This window comes from Theobroma cacao, chromosome 3 (assembly GCF_053813885.1).
Source record: "Theobroma cacao isolate CCN51 chromosome 3, ASM5381388v1, whole genome shotgun sequence".
In the NCBI taxonomy this organism is placed as follows: Eukaryota; Viridiplantae; Streptophyta; class Magnoliopsida; order Malvales; family Malvaceae; genus Theobroma; species Theobroma cacao.
In genome coordinates, this window is record NC_142641.1 from 21,364,822 (window position 1) to 21,384,150 (window position 19,329).

Below are 19,329 nucleotides of genomic sequence, written 5' to 3' on the forward strand. Positions count from 1 at the left end.
AAAGGCATTTAAACCGAGTAATAAGGCTTCTCTAGGCATGAGTGACTATAAATGAACTTTTCTTGACAATGGATGGCTTTTGCTCCACGTTTCTCGAGGCAAACAATCAATTACAATATGTTTTAATCAAAAAATGTAAAAACAATTCAAAATAAATTCAATAATGGGATTATAAAGGCATTTAAATCGAGTAATAAGGCTTTTCTAGGCATGAGTGACTATAAATGATCTTTTCTTGACAATGGATGGCTTTCGTTCCATGTTTCCCGAGATAAACAATCTATTACAATCTGTTTTAATCAAAAACTGTAAAAAAAAATCGAAATAAATTCAATAATGGGATTATAAAGGCATTTAAACCGAGTAATAAGGCTTTTCTAGGCATGAGTGACTATAAATGATCTTTTCTTGACAATGGATGGCTTTTGCTCCACGTTTCCCGAGGCAAATGATTAATTACAATATGTTTTAATCAAAAAATGTAAAAACAATTCAAAATAAATTCAATAATGGGATTACAAAGGCATTTAAATCGAGTAATAAGGCTTTTCTAGGCATGAGTGACTATAAATGATCTTTTCTTGACAATGGATGGCTTTCGTTCCATGTTTCCTGAGATAAACAATCTATTACAATCTGTTTTAATCAAAAACTGTAAAAAAAAATCAAAATAAATTCAATAATGGGATTATAAAGGCATTTAAACCGAGTAATAAGGCTTTTCTAGGCATGAGTGACTATAAATGAACTTTTCTTGACAATGGATGGCTTTTGCTCCACGTTTCCCGAGGCAAACAATCAATTACAATATGTTTTAATCAAAAAATGTAAAAACAATTCAAAATAAATTCAATAATGGGATTATAAAGGCATTTAAATCGAGTAATAAGGCTTTTCTAGGCATGAGTGACTATAAATGAACTTTTCTTGACAATGGATGGCTTTTGCTCCACGTTTCCCGAGGCAACCAATCAATTACAATCTGTTTTAATCAAAAAATGTAAAAACAATTCAAAATAAATTCAATAATGGGATTATAAAGGCATTTAAACCGAGTTATAAGGCTTTTCTAGGCATGAGTGACTATAAATGAACTTTTCTTGACAATGGATGGCTTTTGCTCCACGTTTCCCAAGGCAAACAATCAAATACAATCTGTTTTAATGAAAAAATGTAAAAACAATTCAAAATAAATTCGATAATGGGATTATAAAAGCATTTAAACCGAGTAATAAGGCTTTTCTAGGCATGAGTGACTATAAATGAACTTTTCTTGACAATGGATGGCTTTCGCTCCATGTTTCCCGAGGCAAACAATCAAATACAATCTGTTTTAATCAAAAAATGTCAAAAAAGTTCAAAATAAATTCAATAATGGGATTATAAAGGCATTTAAACCGAGTAATAAGGCTTTTCTAGGCATGAGTGTATATAAATGATGTTTTCTTGACAATGGATGGCTTTCGTTCCATGTTTCCCGAGATAAACAATGTATTAGAATATTTTTTAATCAAAAAATGTAAAAAAAATTCAAATTAAATTCAATAATGGGATTATAAAGGCATTTAAATCGAGTAATAAGGCTTTTCTAGGCATGAGTGACTATAAATGAACTTTTCTTGACAATGGATGGCTTTTGCTCCACGTTTCCCGAGGCAAACAATCTATTACAATATGTTTTAATAAAAAAATGTAAAAATAATTCAAAATAAATTCAATAATGGGATTATAAGGGCATTTAAACCGAGTAATAAGGCTTTTCTCGGCATGAGTGACTATAAATGATCTTTTCTTGACAATGGATGGCTTTCGTTCCATGTTTCCCAAGATAAACAATCTATTACAACCTGTTTTAATCAAAAAATGTAAAAAAAATTCAAAATAAATTCAATAATGGGATTGTAAAGGCATTTAAACCGAGTAATAAGGCTTTTCTAGGCATGAGTGACTATAAATGAACTTTTCTTGACAATGGATGGATTTTGCTCCACGTTTCCCGAGGCAAACAATCAATTACAATATGTTTTAATCAAAAAATGTAAAAACAATTCAAAATAAATTCAATAATGCGATTATAAAGGCATTTAGATTGAGTAATAAGGCTTTTCTAGGCATGAGTGACTATAAATGAACTTTTCTTGACAATGGATGGCTTTTGCTCCACGTTTCCCGAGGCAAACAATCAATTACAATCTGTTTTAATCAAAATATGTAAAAACAATTCAAAATAAATTCAATAATGGGATTATAAAGGCATTTAAACCGAGTAATAAGGCTTCTGTAGGCATGAGTGACTATAAATGATCTTTTCTTGACAATGGATGGCTTTCGTTCCATGTTTCCCGAGATAAACAATCTATTACAACCTGTTTTAATCAAAAAATGTAAAAAAAAATCAAAATAAATTCAATAATGGGATTATAAAAGCATTTAAACCGAGTAATAAGGCTTTTCTAGGCATGAGTGACTATAAATGGTCTTTCTTGACAATGGATTGCTTTCGTTCCATGTTTCCCGAGATAAACAATCTATTACAATCTGTTTTAATCAAAAAATGTAAAAAAAAATCAAAATAAATTCAATAATGGGATTGTAAAGGCATTTAAACCGAGTAATAAGGCTTCTCTAGGCATGAGTGACTATAAATGACCTTTTCTTGACAATGGATGGCATTTGCTCCATGTTTCCCAAGGCAAACAATCAATTACAATCTGTTTTAGTTAAAAAATGTAAAAACAATTCAAAATAAATTCAATAATGGGATTATAAAGGCATTTAAACCGAGTAATAAGGCTTTTCTAGGCATGAGTGACTATAAATGAACTTTTCTTGACAATGGATGGCTTTTGCTCGACGTTTCCCGAGGCAAACAATCAATTACAATCTGTTTTAATCAAAAAATATAAAAACAATTCAAAATAAATTCAATAATGGGATTATAAAGGCATTTAAACCGAGTAATAAGGCTTTTCTAGGCATGAGTGACTATGAATGAACTTTTCTTGACAATGGATGGCTTTTGCTCCACGTTTCCCGAGGCAAACAATCAATTACAATATGTTTTAATCAAAAAATGTAAAAACAATTCAAAATAAATTCAATAATGGGATTATAAAGGCATTTAAATCGAGTAATAAGGCTTATCTAGGCATGAGTGACTATAAATGAACTTTTCTTGACAATGGATGGCTTTTGCTCCACGTTTCCCGAGGCAAACAATCAATTACAATATGTTTTAATCAAAAAATGTAAAAACAATTCAAAATAAATTCAATAATGGGATTATAAAGGCATTTAAATCGAGTAATAAGGCTTTTCTAGGCATGAGTGACTATAAATGAACTTTTCTTGACAATGGATGGCTTTTGCTCCACGTTTCCCGAGGCAAACAATCAATTACAATATGTTTTAATCAAAAAATGTAAAAACAATTCAAAATAAATTCAATAATGGGATTATAAAGGCATTTAAATCGAGTAATAAGGCTTTTCTAGGCATGAGTGACTATAAATGAACTTTTCTTGACAATGGATGGCTTTTGCTCGACCTTTTCCGAGGCAAACAATCAATTACAATCTGTTTTAATAAAAAAATGTAAAAATAATTCAAAATAAATTCAATAATGGGATTATAAAGGCATTTAAACCGAGTAATAAGGCTTTTCTAGGCATGAGTGACTATAAATGATGTTTTCTTGACAATGGATGGCTTTCGTTCCATGTTTCCCGAGATAAACAATCTATTACAATCTGTTTTAATCAAAAAATGTAAAAAAAATTCAAAATAAATTCAATAATGGGATTATAAAAGCATTTAAACCGAGTAATAAGGCTTTTCTAGGCATGAGTGACTATAAATGATCTTTTTTGACAATGGATGGCTTTTGTTCCATGTTTCCCGAGATAAACAATCTATTACAATCTGTTTTAATCAAAAACTGTAAAAAAAATCAAAATAAATTCAATAATGAGATTATAAAGGCATTTAAACCGAGTAATAAGGCTTCTCTAGGCATGAGTGACTATAAATGAACTTTTCTTGACAATGCATGGCTTTTGCTCCACGTTTCCCGAGGCAAACAATCAATTACAATATGTTTTAATAAAAAAATGTAAAAACAATTCAAAATAAATTCAATAATGGGATTATAAAGGCATTTAAACCGAGTTATAAGGCTTTTCTAGGCATGAGTGACTATAAATGAACTTTTCTTGACAATGGATGGCTTTTGCTCCACGTTTCCCGAGGCAAACAATCAAATACAATCTGTTTTAATCAAAAAATGTAAAAACAATTCAAAATAAATTCGATAATGGGATTATAAAAGCATTTAAACCGACTAATAAGGCTTTTCTAGGCATGAGTGACTAAAAATGAACTTTTCTTGACAATGGATGGCTTTCGCTCCATGTTTCCCGAGGCAAACAATCAAATACAATCTGTTTTAATCAAAAAATGTCAAAAAAGTTCAAAATAAATTCAATAATGGGATTGTAAAGGCATTTAAACCGAGTAATAAGGCTTTTCTAGGCATGAGTGACTATAAATGAACTTTTCTTGACAATGGATGGATTTTGCTCCACGTTTCCCGAGGCAAACAATCAATTACAATATGTTTTAATCAAAAAATGTAAAAACAATTCAAAATAAATTCAATAATGCGATTATAAAGGCATTTAGATTGAGTAATAAGGCTTTTCTAGGCATGAGTGACTATAAATGAACTTTTCTTGACAATGGATGGCTTTTGCTCCACGTTTCCCGAGGCAAACAATCAATTACAATCTGTTTTAATCAAAATATGTAAAAACAATTCAAAATAAATTCAATAATGGGATTATAAAGGCATTTAAACCGAGTAATAAGGCTTCTGTAGGCATGAGTGACTATAAATGATCTTTTCTTGACAATGGATGGCTTTCGTTCCATGTTTCCCGAGATAAACAATCTATTACAACCTGTTTTAATCAAAAAATGTAAAAAAAAATCAAAATAAATTCAATAATGGGATTATAAAAGCATTTAAACCGAGTAATAAGGCTTTTCTAGGCATGAGTGACTATAAATGGTCTTTCTTGACAATGGATTGCTTTCGTTCCATGTTTCCCGAGATAAACAATCTATTACAATCTGTTTTAATCAAAAAATGTAAAAAAAAATCAAAATAAATTCAATAATGGGATTGTAAAGGCATTTAAACCGAGTAATAAGGCTTCTCTAGGCATGAGTGACTATAAAAGACCTTTTCTTGACAATGGATGGCATTTGCTCCATGTTTCCCAAGGCAAACAATCAATTACAATCTGTTTTAGTTAAAAAATGTAAAAACAATTCAAAATAAATTCAATAATGGGATTATAAAGGCATTTAAACCGAGTAATAAGGCTTTTCTAGGCATGAGTGACTATAAATGAACTTTTCTTGACAATGGATGGCTTTTGCTCGACGTTTCCCGAGGCAAACAATCAATTACAATCTGTTTTAATCAAAAAATATAAAAACAATTCAAAATAAATTCAATAATGGGATTATAAAGGCATTTAAACCGAGTAATAAGGCTTTTCTAGGCATGAGTGACTATGAATGAACTTTTCTTGACAATGGATGGCTTTTGCTCCACGTTTCCCGAGGCAAACAATCAATTACAATATGTTTTAATCAAAAAATGTAAAAACAATTCAAAATAAATTCAATAATGGGATTATAAAGGCATTTAAATCGAGTAATAAGGCTTATCTAGGCATGAGTGACTATAAATGAACTTTTCTTGACAATGGATGGCTTTTGCTCCACGTTTCCCGAGGCAAACAATCAATTACAATATGTTTTAATCAAAAAATGTAAAAACAATTCAAAATAAATTCAATAATGGGATTATAAAGGCATTTAAATCGAGTAATAAGGCTTTTCTAGGCATGAGTGACTATAAATGAACTTTTCTTGACAATGGATGGCTTTTGCTCCACGTTTTCCGAGGCAAACAATCAATTACAATCTGTTTTAATAAAAAAATGTAAAAATAATTCAAAATAAATTCAATAATGGGATTATAAAGGCATTTAAACCGAGTAATAAGGCTTTTCTAGGCATGAGTGACTATAAATGATGTTTTCTTGACAATGGATGGCTTTCGTTCCATGTTTCCCGAGATAAACAATCTATTACAATCTGTTTTAATCAAAAAATGTAAAAAAAATTCAAAATAAATTCAATAATGGGATTATAAAAGCATTTAAACCGAGTAATAAGGCTTTTCTAGGCATGAGTGACTATAAATGATCTTTTTTGACAATGGATGGCTTTTGTTCCATGTTTCCCGAGATAAACAATCTATTACAACCTGTTTTAATCAAAAACTGTAAAAAAAATCAAAATAAATTCAATAATGAGATTATAAAGGCATTTAAACCGAGTAATAAGGCTTCTCTAGGCATGAGTGACTATAAATGAACTTTTCTTGACAATGGATGGCTTTTGCTCCACGTTTCCCGAGGCAAACAATCAATTACAATATGTTTTAATAAAAAAATGTAAAAACAATTCAAAATAAATTCAATAATGGGATTATAAAGGCATTTAAACCGAGTTATAAGGCTTTTCTAGGCATGAGTGACTATAAATGAACTTTTCTTGACAATGGATGGCTTTTGCTCCACGTTTCCCGAGGCAAACAATCAAATACAATCTGTTTTAATCAAAAAATGTAAAAACAATTCAAAATAAATTCGATAATGGGATTATAAAAGCATTTAAACCGACTAATAAGGCTTTTCTAGGCATGAGTGACTAAAAATGAACTTTTCTTGACAATGGATGGCTTTCGCTCCATGTTTCCCGAGGCAAACAATCAAATACAATCTGTTTTAATCAAAAAATGTCAAAAAAGTTCAAAATAAATTCAATAATGGGATTGTAAAGGCATTTAAACCGAGTAATAAGGCTTTTCTAGGCATGAGTGTACATGAATGATGTTTTCTTGACAATGGATGGCTTTCGTTCCATGTTTCCCGAGATAAACAATGTATTAGAATCTGTTTTAATCAAAAAATGTAAAAAAAATTCAAAATAAATTGAATAATGGGATTATAAAGGCATTTAAATCGAGTAATAAGGCTTTTCTAGGCATGAGTGACTATAAATGAACTTTTCTTGACAATGGATGGCTTTTGCTCCACGTTTCCCGAGGCAAAGAATCAATTACAATATGTTTTAATCAAAAAATATAAAAATAATTCAAAATAAATTCAATAATGGGATTATAAGGGCATTTAAACCGAGTAATAAGGCTTTTCTAGGCATGAGTGACTATAAATGATCTTTTCTTGACAATGGATGACTTTCGTTCCATGTTTCCCGAGATAAACAATCTATTACAACCTGTTTTAATCAAAAAATGTAAAAAAAATTCAAAATAAATTCAATAATGGGATTGTAAAGGCATTTAAACCGAGTAATAAGGCTTTTCTAGGCATGAGTGACTATAAATGAACTTTTCTTGACAATGGATGGCTTTTGCTCCACGTTTCCCGAGGCAAACAATCAATTACAATATGTTTTAATCAAAAAATGTAAAAACAATTCAAAATAAATTCAATAATGGGATTGTAAAGGCATTTAAACCGAGTAATAAGGCTTTTCTAGGCATGAGTGACTATAAATGATCTTTTCTTGACAATGGATGGCTTTCGTTCCATGTTTCCCGAGATAAACAATCTATTACAACTTGTTTTAATCAAAAAATGTAAAAAAAATTCAAAATAAATTCAATAATGGGATTGTAAAGGCATTTAAACCGAGTAATAAGGCTTTTCTAGGCATGAGTGACTATAAATGATGTTTTCTTGACAATCGATAGCTTTCGTTCCATGTTTCCCGAGATAAACAATCTATTACAATCTGTTTTAATCAAAAAATGTAAAAAAAATTCAAAATAAATTCAATAATGGGATTATAAAAGCATTTAAACCGAGTAATAAGGCTTTTCTAGGCATGAGTGACTATAAATGAACTTTTCTTGACAATGGATGGCTTTTGCTCCACGTTTCCCGAGGCAAACAATCAATTACAATATGTTTTAATAAAAAAATGTAAAAATAATTCAAAATAAATTCAATAATGGGATTATAAGGGCATTTAAACCGAGTAATAAGGCTTTTCTAGGCATGAGTGACTATAAATGAACTTTTCTTGACAATGGATGGCTTTTGCTCCACGTTTCCCGAGGCAAACAATCAATTACAATATGTTTTAATCAAAAAATGTAAAAACAATTCAAAATAAATTCAATAATGGGATTATAAAGGCATTTAAATCGAGTAATAAGGCTTTTCTAGGCATGAGTGACTATAAATGAACTTTTCTTGACAATGGATGGCTTTTGCTCCACGTTTCCCAAGGTAAACAATTAATTACAATCTGTTTTAATAAAAAAATGTAAAAATAATTCAAAATAAATTCAATAATGGGATTATAAAGGCATTTAAACCGAGTAATAAGGCTTTTCTAGGCATGAGTGACTATAAATGATGTTTTCTTGACAATCGATAGCTTTCGTTCCATGTTTCCCGAGATAAACAATCTATTACAATCTGTTTTAATCAAAAAATGTAAAAAAAATTCAAAATAAATTCAATAATGGGATTATAAAAGCATTTAAACCGAGTAATAAGGCTTTTCTAGGCATGAGTGACTATAAATGAACTTTTCTTGACAATGGATGGCTTTTGCTCCACGTTTCCCGAGGCAAACAATCAATTACAATATGTTTTAATCAAAAAATGTAAAAACAATTCAAAATAAATTCAATAATGGGATTATAAAGGCATTTAAATCGAGTAATAAGGCTTTTCTAGGCATGAGTGACTATAAATGAACTTTTCTTGACAATGGATGGCTTTTGCTCCACGTTTCCCAAGGTAAACAATTAATTACAATCTGTTTTAATAAAAAAATGTAAAAATAATTCAAAATAAATTCAATAATGGGATTATAAAGGCATTTAAACCGAGTAATAAGGCTTTTTTAGGCATGAGTGACTATAAATGATGTTTTCTTGACAATCGATAGCTTTCGTTCCATGTTTCCCGAGATAAACAATCTATTACAATCTGTTTTAATCAAAAAATGTAAAAAAAATTCAAAATAAATTCAATAATGGGATTATAAAAGAATTTAAACCGAGTAATAAGGTTTTTCTAGGCATGAGTGACTATAAATGAACTTTTCTTGACAATGGATGGCTTTTGCTCCACGTTTCCTGAGGCAAACAATCAATTACAATATGTTTTAATAAAAAAATGTAAAAATAATTCAAAATAAATTCAATAATGGGATTATAAGGGCATTTAAACCGAGTAATAAGGCTTTTCTAGGCATGAGTGACTATAAATGATCTTTTCTTGACAATGGATGGCTTTCGTTCCATGTTTCCCGAGATAAACAATCTATTACAACCTGTTTTAATCAAAAAATGTAAAAAAAATTCAAAATAAATTCAATAATGGGATTGTAAAGGCATTTAAACCGAGTAATAAGGCTTTTCTAGGCATGAGTGACTATAAATGAACTTTTCTTGACAATGGATGGCTTTTGCTCCACGTTTCCCGAGGCAAACAATCAATTACAATATGTTTTAATCAAAAAATGTAAAAACAATTCAAAATAAATTCAATAATGGGATTATAAAGGCATTTAAATCGAGTAATAAGGCTTTTCTAGGCATGAGTGACTATAAATGAACTTTTCTTGACAATGGGTGGCTTTTGCTCCACGTTTCCCAAGGTAAACAATTAATTACAATCTGTTTTAATAAAAAAATGTAAAAATAATTCAAAATAAATTCAATAATGGGATTATAAAGGCATTTAAACCGAGTAATAAGGCTTTTCTAGGCATGAGTGACTATAAATGATGTTTTCTTGACAATCGATAGCTTTCGTTCCATGTTTCCCGAGATAAACAATCTATTACAATCTGTTTTAATCAAAAAATGTAAAAAAAATTCAAAATAAATTCAATAATGGGATTATAAAAGAATTTAAACCGAGTAATAAGGCTTTTCTAGGCATGAGTGACTATAAATGAACTTTTCTTGACAATGGATGGCTTTTGCTCCACGTTTCCTGAGGCAAACAATCAATTACAATATGTTTTAATAAAAAAATGTAAAAATAATTCAAAATAAATTCAATAATGGGATTATAAGGGCATTTAAACCGAGTAATAAGGCTTTTCTAGGCATGAGTGACTATAAATGATCTTTTCTTGACAATGGATGGCTTTCGTTCCATGTTTCCCGAGATAAACAATCTATTACAACCTGTTTTAATCAAAAAATGTAAAAAAAATTCAAAATAAATTCAATAATGGGATTGTAAAGGCATTTAAACCGAGTAATAAGGCTTTTCTAGGCATGAGTGACTATAAATGAACTTTTCTTGACAATGGATGGCTTTTGCTCCACGTTTCCCGAGGCAAACAATCAATTACAATATGTTTTAATCAAAAAATGTAAAAACAATTCAAAATAAATTCAATAATGGGATTATAAAGGCATTTAAATCGAGTAATAAGGCTTTTCTAGGCATGAGTGACTATAAATGAACTTTTCTTGACAATGGATGGCTTTTGCTCCACGTTTCCCAAGGTAAACAATTAATTACAATCTGTTTTAATAAAAAAATATAAAAATAATTCAAAATAAATTCAATAATGGGATTATAAAGGCATTTAAACCGAGTAATAAGGCTTTTCTAGGCATGAGTGACTATAAATGATGTTTTCTTGACAATCGATAGCTTTCGTTCCATGTTTCCCGAGATAAACAATCTATTACAATCTGTTTTAATCAAAAAATGTAAAAAAAATTCAAAATAAATTCAATAATGGGATTATAAAAGCATTTAAACCGAGTAATAAGGCTTTTCTAGGCATGAGTGACTATAAATGAACTTTTCTTGACAATGGATGGCTTTTGCTCCACGTTTCCCGAGGCAAACAATCAATTACAATATGTTTTAATCAAAAAATGTAAAAACAATTCAAAATAAATTCAATAATGGGATTGTAAAGGCATTTAAACCGAGTAATAAGGCTTTTCTAGGCATGAGTGACTATAAATGATCTTTTCTTGACAATGGATGGCTTTCATTCCATGTTTCCCGAGATAAACAATCTATTACAACCTGTTTTAATCAAAAAATGTAAAAAAAATTCAAAATAAATTCAATAATGGGATTGTAAAGGCATTTAAACCGAGTAATAAGGCTTTTCTAGGCATGAGTGACTATAAATGATGTTTTCTTGACAATCGATAGCTTTCGTTCCATGTTTCCCGAGATAAACAATCTATTACAATCTGTTTTAATCAAAAAATGTAAAAAAAATTCAAAATAAATTCAATAATGGGATTATAAAAGCATTTAAACCGAGTAATAAGGCTTTTCTAGGCATGAGTGACTATAAATGAACTTTTCTTGACAATGGATGGCTTTTGCTCCACGTTTCCCGAGGCAAACAATCAATTACAATATGTTTTAATAAAAAAATGTAAAAATAATTCAAAATAAATTCAATAATGGGATTATAAGGGCATTTAAACCGAGTAATAAGGCTTTTCTAGGCATGAGTGACTATAAATGAACTTTTCTTGACAATGGATGGCTTTTGCTCCACGTTTCCCGAGGCAAACAATCAATTACAATATGTTTTAATCAAAAAATGTAAAAACAATTCAAAATAAATTCAATAATGGGATTATAAAGGCATTTAAATCGAGTAATAAGGCTTTTCTAGGCATGAGTGACTATAAATGAACTTTTCTTGACAATGGATGGCTTTTGCTCCACGTTTCCCAAGGTAAACAATTAATTACAATCTGTTTTAATAAAAAAATGTAAAAATAATTCAAAATAAATTCAATAATGGGATTATAAAGGCATTTAAACCGAGTAATAAGGCTTTTCTAGGCATGAGTGACTATAAATGATCTTTTCTTGACAATGGATGGCTTTCGTTCCATGTTTCCCGAGATAAACAATCTATTACAACTTGTTTTAATCAAAAAATGTAAAAAAAATTCAAAATAAATTCAATAATGGGATTGTAAAGGCATTTAAACCGAGTAATAAGGCTTTTCTAGGCATGAGTGACTATAAATGATGTTTTCTTGACAATCGATAGCTTTCGTTCCATGTTTCCCGAGATAAACAATCTATTACAATCTGTTTTAATCAAAAAATGTAAAAAAAATTCAAAATAAATTCAATAATGGGATTATAAAAGCATTTAAACCGAGTAATAAGGCTTTTCTAGGCATGAGTGACTATAAATGAACTTTTCTTGACAATGGATGGCTTTTGCTCCACGTTTCCCGAGGCAAACAATCAATTACAATATGTTTTAATAAAAAAATGTAAAAATAATTCAAAATAAATTCAATAATGGGATTATAAGGGCATTTAAACCGAGTAATAAGGCTTTTCTAGGCATGAGTGACTATAAATGAACTTTTCTTGACAATGGATGGCTTTTGCTCCACGTTTCCCGAGGCAAACAATCAATTACAATATGTTTTAATCAAAAAATGTAAAAACAATTCAAAATAAATTCAATAATGGGATTATAAAGGCATTTAAATCGAGTAATAAGGCTTTTCTAGGCATGAGTGACTATAAATGAACTTTTCTTGACAATGGATGGCTTTTGCTCCACGTTTCCCAAGGTAAACAATTAATTACAATCTGTTTTAATAAAAAAATGTAAAAATAATTCAAAATAAATTCAATAATGGGATTATAAAGGCATTTAAACCGAGTAATAAGGCTTTTCTAGGCATGAGTGACTATAAATGATGTTTTCTTGACAATCGATAGCTTTCGTTCCATGTTTCCCGAGATAAACAATCTATTACAATCTGTTTTAATCAAAAAATGTAAAAAAAATTCAAAATAAATTCAATAATGGGATTATAAAAGCATTTAAACCGAGTAATAAGGCTTTTCTAGGCATGAGTGACTATAAATGAACTTTTCTTGACAATGGATGGCTTTTGCTCCACGTTTCCCGAGGCAAACAATCAATTACAATATGTTTTAATCAAAAAATGTAAAAACAATTCAAAATAAATTCAATAATGGGATTATAAAGGCATTTAAATCGAGTAATAAGGCTTTTCTAGGCATGAGTGACTATAAATGAACTTTTCTTGACAATGGATGGCTTTTGCTCCACGTTTCCCAAGGTAAACAATTAATTACAATCTGTTTTAATAAAAAAATGTAAAAATAATTCAAAATAAATTCAATAATGGGATTATAAAGGCATTTAAACCGAGTAATAAGGCTTTTTTAGGCATGAGTGACTATAAATGATGTTTTCTTGACAATCGATAGCTTTCGTTCCATGTTTCCCGAGATAAACAATCTATTACAATCTGTTTTAATCAAAAAATGTAAAAAAAATTCAAAATAAATTCAATAATGGGATTATAAAAGAATTTAAACCGAGTAATAAGGTTTTTCTAGGCATGAGTGACTATAAATGAACTTTTCTTGACAATGGATGGCTTTTGCTCCACGTTTCCTGAGGCAAACAATCAATTACAATATGTTTTAATAAAAAAATGTAAAAATAATTCAAAATAAATTCAATAATGGGATTATAAGGGCATTTAAACCGAGTAATAAGGCTTTTCTAGGCATGAGTGACTATAAATGATCTTTTCTTGACAATGGATGGCTTTCGTTCCATGTTTCCCGAGATAAACAATCTATTACAACCTGTTTTAATCAAAAAATGTAAAAAAAATTCAAAATAAATTCAATAATGGGATTGTAAAGGCATTTAAACCGAGTAATAAGGCTTTTCTAGGCATGAGTGACTATAAATGAACTTTTCTTGACAATGGATGGCTTTTGCTCCACGTTTCCCGAGGCAAACAATCAATTACAATATGTTTTAATAAAAAAATGTAAAAACAATTCAAAATAAATTCAATAATGGGATTATAAAGGCATTTAAATCGAGTAATAAGGCTTTTCTAGGCATGAGTGACTATAAATGAACTTTTCTTGACAATGGATGGCTTTTGCTCCACGTTTCCCAAGGTAAACAATTAATTACAATCTGTTTTAATAAAAAAATGTAAAAATAATTCAAAATAAATTCAATAATGGGATTATAAAGGCATTTAAACCGAGTAATAAGGCTTTTCTAGGCATGAGTGACTATAAATGATGTTTTCTTGACAATCGATAGCTTTCGTTCCATGTTTCCCGAGATAAACAATCTATTACAATCTGTTTTAATCAAAAAATGTAAAAAAAATTCAAAATAAATTCAATAATGGGATTATAAAAGAATTTAAACCGAGTAATAAGGCTTTTCTAGGCATGAGTGACTATAAATGAACTTTTCTTGACAATGGATGGCTTTTGCTCCACGTTTCCTGAGGCAAACAATCAATTACAATATGTTTTAATAAAAAAATGTAAAAATAATTCAAAATAAATTCAATAATGGGATTATAAGGGCATTTAAACCGAGTAATAAGGCTTTTCTAGGCATGAGTGACTATAAATGATCTTTTCTTGACAATGGATGGCTTTCGTTCCATGTTTCCCGAGATAAACAATCTATTACAACCTGTTTTAATCAAAAAATGTAAAAAAAATTCAAAATAAATTCAATAATGGGATTGTAAAGGCATTTAAACCGAGTAATAAGGCTTTTCTAGGCATGAGTGACTATAAATGAACTTTTCTTGACAATGGATGGCTTTTGCTCCACGTTTCCCGAGGCAAACAATCAATTACAATATGTTTTAACCAAAAAATGTAAAAACAATTCAAAATAAATTCAATAATGGGATTATAAAGGCATTTAAATCGAGTAATAAGGCTTTTCTAGGCATGAGTGACTATAAATGAACTTTTCTTGACAATGGATGGCTTTTGCTCCACATTTCCCAAGGTAAACAATTAATTACAATCTGTTTTAATAAAAAAATATAAAAATAATTCAAAATAAATTCAATAATGGGATTATAAAGGCATTTAAACCGAGTAATAAGGCTTTTCTAGGCATGAGTGACTATAAATGATGTTTTCTTGACAATCGATAGCTTTCGTTCCATGTTTCCCGAGATAAACAATCTATTACAATCTGTTTTAATCAAAAAATGTAAAAAAAATTCAAAATAAATTCAATAATGGGATTATAAAAGCATTTAAACCGAGTAATAAGGCTTTTCTAGGCATGAGTGACTATAAATGAACTTTTCTTGACAATGGATGGCTTTTGCTCCACGTTTCCCGAGGCAAACAATCAATTACAATATGTTTTAATCAAAAAATGTAAAAACAATTCAAAATAAATTCAATAATGGGATTGTAAAGGCATTTAAACCGAGTAATAAGGCTTTTCTAGGCATGAGTGACTATAAATGATCTTTTCTTGACAATGGATGGCTTTCATTCCATGTTTCCCGAGATAAACAATCTATTACAACCTGTTTTAATCAAAAAATGTAAAAAAAATTCAAAATAAATTCAATAATGGGATTGTAAAGGCATTTAAACCGAGTAATAAGGCTTTTCTAGGCATGAGTGACTATAAATGATGTTTTCTTGACAATCGATAGCTTTCGTTCCATGTTTCCCGAGATAAACAATCTATTACAATCTGTTTTAATCAAAAAATGTAAAAAAAATTCAAAATAAATTCAATAATGGGATTATAAAAGCATTTAAACCGAGTAATAAGGCTTTTCTAGGCATGAGTGACTATAAATGAACTTTTCTTGACAATGGATGGCTTTTGCTCCACGTTTCCCGAGGCAAACAATCAATTACAATATGTTTTAATAAAAAAATGTAAAAATAATTCAAAATAAATTCAATAATGGGATTATAAGGGCATTTAAACCGAGTAATAAGGCTTTTCTAGGCATGAGTGACTATAAATGAACTTTTCTTGACAATGGATGGCTTTTGCTCCACGTTTCCCGAGGCAAACAATCAATTACAATATGTTTTAATCAAAAAATGTAAAAACAATTCAAAATAAATTCAATAATGGGATTATAAAGGCATTTAAATCGAGTAATAAGGCTTTTCTAGGCATGAGTGACTATAAATGAACTTTTCTTGACAATGGATGGCTTTTGCTCCACGTTTCCCAAGGTAAACAATTAATTACAATCTGTTTTAATAAAAAAATGTAAAAATAATTCAAAATAAATTCAATAATGGGATTATAAAGGCATTTAAACCGAGTAATAAGGCTTTTCTAGGCATGAGTGACTATAAATGATGTTTTCTTGACAATCGATAGCTTTCGTTCCATGTTTCCCGAGATAAACAATCTATTACAATCTGTTTTAATCAAAAAATGTAAAAAAAATTCAAAATAAATTCAATAATGGGATTATAAAAGCATTTAAACCGAGTAATAAGGCTTTTCTAGGCATGAGTGACTATAAATGAACTTTTCTTGACAATGGATGGCTTTTGCTCCACGTTTCCCGAGGCAAACAATCAATTACAATATGTTTTAATCAAAAAATGTAAAAACAATTCAAAATAAATTCAATAATGGGATTGTAAAGGCATTTAAACCGAGTAATAAGGCTTTTCTAGGCATGAGTGACTATAAATGATCTTTTCTTGACAATGGATGGCTTTCGTTCCATGTTTCCCGAGATAAACAATCTATTACAACCTGTTTTAATCAAAAAATGTAAAAAAAATTCAAAATAAATTCAATAATGGGATTGTAAAGGCATTTAAACCGAGTAATAAGGCTTTTCTAGGCATGAGTGACTATAAATGATGTTTTCTTGACAATCGATAGCTTTCGTTCCATGTTTCCCGAGATAAACAATCTATTACAATTTGTTTTAATCAAAAAATGTAAAAAAAATTCAAAATAAATTCAATAATGGGATTATAAAAGCATTTAAACCGAGTAATAAGGCTTTTCTAGGCATGAGTGACTATAAATGAACTTTTCTTGACAATGGATGGCTTTTGCTCCACGTTTCCTGAGGCAAACAATCAATTACAATATGTTTTAATAAAAAAATGTAAAAAAAATTCAAAATAAATTCAATAATGGGATTATAAGGGCATTTAAACCGAGTAATAGGGCTTTTCTAGGCATGAGTGACTATAAATAATCTTTTCTTGACAATGGATGGCTTTCGTTCCATGTTTCCCGAGATAAACAATCTATTACAATCTGTTTTAATCAAAAACTGTAAAAAAAAATCAAAATAAATTCAATAATGGGATTATAAAGGCATTTAAACCGAGTAATAAGGCTTCTCTAGGCATGAGTGACTATAAATGAACTTTTCTTGACAATGGATGGCCTTTGCTCCACGTTTCCCGAGGCAAACAATCAATTACAATATGTTTTAATCAAAAAATGTAAAAACAATTCAAAATAAATTCAATAATGGGATTATAAAGGCATTTAAATCGAGTAATAAGGCTTTTCTAGGCATGAGTGACTATAAATGATCTTTTCTTGACAATGGATGGCTTTCGTTCCATGTTTCCCGAGATAAACAATCTATTACAATCTGTTTGAATCAAAAACTGTAAAAAAAAATCGAAATAAATTCAATAATGGGATTATAAAGGCATTTAAACCGAGTAATAAGGCTTTTCTAGGCATGAGTGACTATAAATGATCTTTTCTTGACAATGGATGGCTTTTGCTCCACGTTTCCCGAGGCAAATGATTAATTACAATATGTTTTAATCAAAAAATGTAAAAACAATTCAAAATAAATTCAATAATGGGATTATAAAGGCATTTAAATCGAGTAATAAGGCTTTTCTAGGCATGAGTGACTATAAATGATCTTTTCTTGACAATGGATGGCTTTCGTTCCATGTTTCCCGAGATAAACAATCTATTACAATCTGTTTTAATCAAAAACTGTAAAAAAAAATCAAAATAAATTCAATAATGGGATTATAAAGGCATTTAAACCGAGTAATAAGGCTTTTCTAGGCATGAGTGACTATAAATGAACTTTTCTTGACAATGGATGGCTTTTGCTCCACGTTTCCCGAGGCAAACAATCAATTACAATATGTTTTAATCAAAAAATGTAAAAACAATTCAAAATAAATTCAATAATGGGATTATAAAGGCATTTAAATCGAGTAATAAGGCTTTTCTAGGCATGAGTGACTATAAATGAACTTTTCTTGACAATGGATGGCTTTTGCTCCACGTTTCCCGAGGCAAACAATCAATTACAATCTGTTTTAATCAAAAAATGTAAAAACAATTCAAAATAAATTCAATAATGGGATTATAAAGGCATTTAAACCGAGTTATAAGGCTTTTCTAGGCATGAGTGACTATAAATGAACTTTTCTTGACAATGGATGGCTTTTGCTCCACGTTTCCCAAGGCAAACAATCAAATACAATCTGTTTTAATGAAAAAATGTAAAAACAATTCAAAATAAATTCGATAATGGGATTATAAAAGCATTTAAACCGAGTAATAAGGCTTTTCTAGGCATGAGTGACTATAAATGAACTTTTCTTGACAATGGATGGCTTTCGCTCCATGTTTCCCGAGGCAAACAATCAAATACAATCTGTTTTAATCAAAAAATGTCAAAAAAGTTCAAAATAAATTCAATAATGGGATTATAAAGGCATTTAAACCGAGTAATAAGGCTTTTCTAGGCATGAGTGTATATAAATGATGTTTTCTTGACAATGGATGGCTTTCGTTCCATGTTTCCCGAGATAAACAATGTATTAGAATATTTTTTAATCAAAAAATGTAAAAAAAATTCAAATTAACGTCAATAATGGGATTATAAAGGCATTTAAATCGAGTAATAAGGCTTTTCTAGGCATGAGTGACTATAAATGAACTTTTCTTGACAATGGATGGCTTTTGCTCCACGTTTCCCGAGGCAAACAATCTATTACAATATGTTTTAATAAAAAAATGTAAAAATAATTCAAAATAAATTCAATAATGGGATTATAAGGGCATTTAAACCGAGTAATAAGGCTTTTCTCGGCATGAGTGACTATAAATGATCTTTTCTTGACAATGGATGGCTTTCGTTCCATGTTTCCCAAGATAAACAATCTATTACAACCTGTTTTAATCAAAAAATGTAAAAAAAATTCAAAATAAATTCAATAATGGGATTGTAAAGGCATTTAAACCGAGTAATAAGGCTTTTCTAGGCATGAGTGACTATAAATGAACTTTTCTTGACAATGGATGGATTTTGCTCCACGTTTCCCGAGGCAAACAATCAATTACAATATGTTTTAATCAAAA